Genomic DNA, 7,614 nt, shown 5'->3' on the forward strand with positions numbered 1-7,614 from the left:
ATAAGAGTGTGGTGGTTACGGGGGGAGGGAGAGGGAAGGGGGAGGGGGAGGGGCACAAAGAGAACTAGATAGAGGGTGACATGACAATCTGACTTTGGGTGATGGGTATGCAACATAATTGAACTTTAAGATAACCTGGACATGTTATCTTTGAATATATGTATCTTGATTTACTGATGTCACCCCATTAAAAATAAATACAATAAAAAAAAAAAAGCCAATCAGTTGTAATTGTTTTTTAAAAGTTATTCTAGTGATTTTCAAATTAAAAATTTGAGGTCAGTAACTCATAAAAATATATCACAACTCTCCAATATTTTATAAGCAGTCACACTAATTCATATATATAATTACTTACTCAACAAAATTTTCAAATTTTCAAATCACATTAACAAAGTTCATAGGAAAATAGACCTCTATTATGAAACTTCACAATATCAAAGAGTACCTTAACTCTAATAGGGATATCAAGATCAGGGAACATTTTTATTCATGCTGAAACATTGTACAAAAAGCAAACTTGTGCCTGACCTGTGGTGGCACAGTGGGATAAAGCGTTGACCTGGAACACTGAGGTCGCCGGTTCAAAACCTTGGGCTTGCCTGGTCAAGGCACATATGGGAGTTGATGCTTCCTGCTCCTCCCCCTTCTCTCTCTCTCACTCCTCTCTCACTAAAAAATCAATAAATAAAAAAAAAATAAAAAGCAAACTTGTTCAAAATATTTTATATACATTATATTCATTATATATATATATATATATATATATATATATATATATATATATATATATACTTCAAATGGTTTTTGTGACTTGATTCATACAACAGAAAAAAACTAACCTCCCCAGATATTAGAAATCTACTCACACAGACATTAAGCTTCTGTTAATTCACCATTTCATTATATCTAGTGGCAGAAATTATGAAGAGAACAATTTCAGTTCTTAAAAATTTTACAATTACCTAACTCTAATTGTTAAAAATGAGATAAAGTAGAATTTCTGCCTTATTATAAATATGTCTCAAAAGCTATGAATGCATGCACTTAAAATAGTTTATAGAAATAGTTCTATGAATTGAACAGAATGAGGGCAGAGTGTTGTATTCAAAGATATACAGACTTGGCTTTTTCCTCTCTTGTATCACAGATTCATCTGTCCTCTATTCTAGTTTCTTTGGTTGCTGCTGACTCCTTAGTTTCTAGATCTTGATGTATGTACTACCTTTTCCAATGTTTCTTTTGTTCCACTTTTCATTTTAGTTTGTATTTTTTTTTCTGACAGTTTTGTCTTTTTATTATATCTTTTATGGGCCTTTCATATGCTTAGGTCACATTTTCAGGGACAGAATTCTTATTGGTTTCCTCCTTCCGTGTCCTTCACCAGAACTGTCCTTTCTCTTGGGCATCTTGTTGAATGTGGTGCTTGCAGTGCACGGTGCTGACTGAATGCCAGCAAGCAGCCAAGCGGTAAAGTCCATTCATAACTTTTAACTTTATCATTTTATTTCATTTTATTTCATTATTTCATATGTATCTCAAGCAGTAGAGGACTGGCTTTTAAAATCATTGAGATTGTCCTTGTATCTTAATTGAAAAATTTAGCTTTTTAATATTTATATATACATGTATTTATTGGTACAACTAGTATTTCAGTTTATTTAATTTGGAGAAGTGTCTCAGTCAGTTTGGGCCAAACTAGCACAGACTGGCTTATAAACAACAGGAATTTATTTCTCACAGTCTGGAGGCTAGAAGTCGAGTTCAGGGACCCAGCACGATCAGGGTTCTGGTGAGGACTCACTTCTATTGAATAGTTTGCCAACTGCTGACTTCTCATTGTATCCTCACATGGCAGAGAGCAGAGGGAGAAGCAAGCTTTCTTGTATCTCTTAAAAGGCCACCAATCCCATTATTAGCGTAAGCATAGGTTAGGTATTAGAAGAGAGAAACTGGCTGAGACTGATTAAGTCAGGAAACCATAATTTTTTTTATTTCTCTTTTTTATTTTAAATTCTATTTAGAGAATTAACTTTAACATGGTGACATTGATCAATAAGAGTACATAGGTTTCAGGTAAACATTTTTACAGCATTTGAACTATTGATTATGTTGTATATCCATCATCCAAATTCAAATAATTTTCCATTACCTTATATTTGTCCCTCTTTGCACCCTTCCCCCCACACCCTTTCCCATATCCCCTTCCTAATGTCCCCTTCCCCCTGGTAACCACTTATATCTATGTCTACAAGTCTCAGTTTTATATCCCACCTATGTGTGAAATCATACAGTTCTTAGCTCTTTCTGATTTACCTATTTTACTCAGTATAACGTTCTCAAGGTCCATCCATGTTGTAAATGTTGCTATGTCATTGTTTCTTATGGCTGTATATATGTACCACTTCTTCTTTATCCAATACTCTATTGAGGGACACTTTGTTTGATGTCTTGGCCACTGTGAATAATGTTGTGATGAACATGAGGGTGCATGTGTCTTTACATACCAATGTTTTCTAGTTTTTGGGGTAGATACTCAGTGGAGGGATTGCTGGGTCATATGGTAAGTCTATATATTTTTTTTGACAGAGACAGAGAGACAGAGAGAGGGACAGACAGGGACAGACGGACAGGAAGGGAGAGAGATGAGAAGCATCAGTTCTTATTGAGGCACCTTAGTTGTTCATTGATTGTTTTCTTATATGTGCCTTGATGGGGGTAGGGGGCTACAGCAGAGTGAGTGACCTCTTGCTCAAGCCAGCAACCTTGGACTCAAGCTGGTGAGCCTGGCTCAAACCAGATGATCCTGTGCTCAAGCTGGCGACCTTGGGGTTTTGAACCTGGGTCTTCCGCATCCCAGTCCGACACTCTATCCACTGCCCCAGCGCCTGGTCAGGCTGGTAAGTCTATTCTTAAATTTTTGAGGAACCGCCATACTTTCTTCCATAATGGTTGTACTAACTTGCATTCCCACCAGCAGTAAATGAAGGTTTCTTTTTCTCCACAGCCTCTCCAACACTTGTTATTTTCTATCTTGTTGCTAATAGCCAATCTAACAGGTGTGAGGTAATATCTCATTATAGTTTTGATTTGCGTTTCTCAAATAGCTAGTGAAGATGAACATCTCTTCATCTATCTGTTGGCCATTTGTCCTCTTGTGAGAAGTGTATGTTCAGGTCCTCTCCTCACTTTTTAAATTGGATTGTTTGCTTGTTTGTTGCTGACCTTTGTGAGTTCTTTATATATTTTGGATATTTACCCCTTATCAGAGCTGTTGTTTGCAAATATCATCTCCCATTTAGTTGGCTGCCTATTTGTTTTGTTAGTTTCTTTTGCTGTACAGAAGCTTCTTAGTTTGATGTGGTCTCATTCATCTGTCTTTACTTGACTTCCCTTGCTTTGGGGTCAAATTCATAAAATGTTCTCTACAGCAAGGTCCATGAGTTTAGTATCTATGTTTTCTTCTATGTAATTTATTGTTTCAGATCTTATATTTAGGCTTTTGATCCATTTTGAGTTGATTTTTGTGCAGGGGGACAAACTGTAGTCAAGTTTCACTTTTTTTGCATGTGGCTTTTCCCCACCATCACTTATTGAAGAGGCTTTCTTTTCTCCATTGTGTGTTTTTGACTCCTTTGTCAAAGATGATTTGTCCCCATATATATATGTAGTTTTATTTCTGGGCTTTCAGTTCCTTTCTGTTGGTCTGTATGTCTGTTTTTTTTTTTTTTTTTTTTTTTTGTTTGTTTTTTTGCCAATACCATGCTGTTTTGATTATCGTGGCTCTGTTGTATAATTTGAAGTCAGGTAGTGTGATACCTCTCTCTGGCTTTATTCTTTTTGTTCAGGATTACTTTGGCTATTTAGGGTTTTTTATGGTTCCATACAAACCCGGTAATTTTTTGTTCTACTTCTTAAATAATGACATTGGGAATTTGATGGGAATTGCATTAAATTTTTATATTGCTTTGGGTAATGTGCCCATTTTAACTATGTTGATTCTTCCAATCCATAAACATGGAATATTTTTCCATTTCATTGTGTCTTTTTATTCTTTTTTTTTTTTTTGTATTTTTCTGAAGCTGGAAACGGGGAGAGACAGTCAGACAGACTCCCGCATGCGCCCGACTGGGATCCACCTGGCACGCCCACCAGGGGCGCAGCTCTGCCCACCAGGGGGTGATGCTCTGCACCCCCGGGGGGTCGCTCTGCCGCGACCAGAGCCACTCTAGTGCCTGGGGCAGCAGCCAAGGAGCCATCCCCAGCGTCTGGGCCATCCTTGCTCCAATGGAGCCTCGGCTGTGGGAGGGGAAGAGAGAGACAGAGAGGAAGGGGGGTTAGAGAAGCAAATGGGCGCTTCTATGTGCCCTGGCTGGGAATCGAACCCCGGTCCCCCACACGCCAGGCCGACGCTTCACCGCTGAGCCAACCAGCCAGGGCCCATTTCATTGTGTCTTTTAAAATTTCTTTCAATAATGTTTTATGGTTTTCGGTATATAGGTCCTTCACATCCTTTGTTAAGTTTATTCCTAGATATATTTTTTTCTTTTTTTGTTATTGAAATTGAGTTCATTTTCCGATATTTTACTTTTGGCATATGGGAAAGCAGTGGACTTTTGGAATTGATTTTGTATCCTGTGACTTTACTGTACTAGTTTATTGTTTATAATAGTTTTTTAGTGGAGTCTTTGAGTTTTCTATATTCAGAATCAAGTGATCTGAAAAGAACGATGATCTATTTACTTCTGTTTTCCAATATGGATGCCTTTTGTTTCTTTCTCTTGTCTGCTTGCTTTGGCTAAAACTTCCAGAACTATGTTGAATAAGAGTGGAGCGAGTGGAAAACTTTGTCTTGTTCCTGATTTTAGAGGAAAAGCCTTCACTTTTTCATCATTTAGTATGATATTGCTGATGGTTTGTCATATATGGCCTTTATTATGTTGAAATCCTTTCTTTCTATTCCAATTTTATTGTGCATTTTAAAGGTAAAGGGATTTTGTAGCTTATTGAATGCCTTTTCTGCATCCACTGATAGGATCATATAATCTTTGTTTTTTGTTTTGTTGATGTGGTGTATTACATTGATTGTTTTTCATATGTTGAACCATCCTTGTGCTCCTGGAATGAATCCTACTTGATCATGATGTATTATTTTTTTTCATGTGTTGTTGTATTTTATTTGCTAGTATTTTATTTAGAATTTTTGCATCTGTATTCATTAGATTTATTAATCTGTAGGGTTTTTCTTGTTTGTTTGTTTGTTCTTGCTAGGTTTTGGTGTGAGGGTTATGTTGGCCTCATATAATGTGTTGGGTTGCTTCTTCTATTTTTTGAAAGATTTTGAGAAGGGTCGATATCAAATCTTTGAATGTTTGGTAGAATTCACTAGTGTAACCATCTCATCCTGGACTTTTGTTTTTGATAGTTGTTTCTACATATTTTCTTCCTGCTTATAGGTTTGTTTAGGTTTTATAGTTCTTCATGACTCAGTCTAGGAAGTTTGTATAGTTCTAGGAATTTATCCATTTTCTCTAGGCTGTTGAATTTGGAGGCATATAATCTTTGATAATATTCTACTACAATCCTTTGTATATCTGTGGTAATTTCTCCTCTTTCATTTCAGATTTTGTTTATATGAGTCCTTCCTCTTTTTTCCTGAGTGAGTTTAGGCAGTGGCTTGTCAACTTTATTGATCTTTTAAAAAAACCAGCTCTTTGTGTATTAATTTTTTCTTTAGTTTTTTTTTTTCTCCTCTATTTCATTTAGTTCTGCTCTAATTTTTACTATTTTTTTCTTCTGTTGACCTTGGGTTGCTGTTTTGTTTTTGTTTTTTCTAGTTCCTTATCGTGTGATGTTAGGTTGTTTACTCGGGATCTCTCTCTCTTTTTTTTTTTTAGGTAATTCCACTTGGCATAGTTGATTGACTTTAATAGATCCTGATTATGCTGCTCATATTGCATGAAATTAAAAAGCTTACAAATGTTATAAGCCATTACCCTTCCATTTAAGGGAGTTTATGACATGTTAGCAACATTAATGAAATTCTTTTCAAAATGCCATCGGCAGACTCAGTGAGATTTCATCTTGAAATTCAGCTTGAAGAATGCTTTGAGAAACTTTGTTTTCTACCTGCCTGTCCTTGTAATGTGTGGAACCCACTTCGAGGCCAAAAGAAGTGTCTCAGTACTTAGCAGTGATTTACAGGTATGAAGAAGTGTTTCTACTTTGACAATGAGGTGTTTTCCAGTTTAGAGAGAGGTTACAAAGACTGCCATGTTTGTGCTTGTGGTTACAGTAAGAGCTCTGAACAGCCTGTATTTATATGCATTGACCTGTATTAGTCTTAAGTCTCTTCTATAGAGTTCTGTCTGTATTTGCTGAAGATCTAAAACATGCTAGCAAATACTCCAGAATGTTATTGCCTGCCCTGTCTTTAGTAATCTCTGATAATTGGGGAGATAAGACTTTGTGCAAGTAGACAAAGCATCATAAGAAATGAGGTGATTAACTTTTAGATTTTTTTTTTTGTTACTGATTATTTATACAATAAAAGTTTAGGAAGTGAAAATATTAAAGTCAGTTGACTGGGAATTTTTAAGAGATTTTAGTTATTTCAGAAGAACTCCTTCTGTTAAATCTTTTATTTTGACTTTTATGATGGAGCTATTGAATGGCAATATTCATTTATTTTTGTCTCTTTGATTCTGAAGGCTCACTGGCCATATCCCCATCTTGTTGGTGACATCCCCTACTGAGATCTTATCGGTCAATAAGTATACTATGTGCTTTCTCTATATTTTTCTTAAATTCTCTTTTTTTTTCTTTTAAATTAATTTTAATGGGGTGACATTGATAAATCAGGGTACATATGTTCAGAGAAAATCTCTTGTTTCTTGATAGAAGCCTGTAATAAAATAAACTTTCCTCTTATTACTGCTTTCACTGAATTTCAGAAATTTTGATATGTTGTGTTGTCATTTTCATTTGTCTGTATATATTTTTTGATCTCTACTTTTATTTCTTCTTTGACCCAGTCATTTTATAGAAGTATGTTGTTTAATTTCCACATATTTTTGGGTTTCTTTACTTTCCTTTTACAGTTGAATTCTAATTTCAAAGCCTTACCTTATAATCAGAAAATATGCTTGGTATAATTTTAATCTTCTTTAATTTGTTGATGTTAGTTAGTTTTGTGGCCCAACATATGATCTATCATTGAGAATGTTCTATGCACATTGCAGAAGAATGTATAATGTGACATTTTGGAATTAAATGTTCTATAAATGTCTATTATGTGTCCATTTGGTCCAGAGTGTCATTTAAGGCCAATATTTCCTTATTGATCTTCTGTTTGGAGGATATATTTAAAGCCATCAATATTGTGCTGACATCCCCAACTATGATCATGTGTTTGCTTCTATTTTTAGATCACTTAGTAGATGTCATATACTTTGGTGCTCCCTGGTTTGGTGCAGATATATTAGGAAATGTTATGTCTTCTTGATATAATATTTCCTTTATCATTATGAAATGTCCATCTTTGTCTCTGGTTACCTTTGTTCTCTTGTAGTCAGTATTATCAGATATGAGTATGGCTACACTTGCTTTTCTTTG

Source organism: Saccopteryx leptura, chromosome 6, assembly GCF_036850995.1.
Source record: "Saccopteryx leptura isolate mSacLep1 chromosome 6, mSacLep1_pri_phased_curated, whole genome shotgun sequence".
NCBI classification, from domain to species: Eukaryota; Metazoa; Chordata; class Mammalia; order Chiroptera; family Emballonuridae; genus Saccopteryx; species Saccopteryx leptura.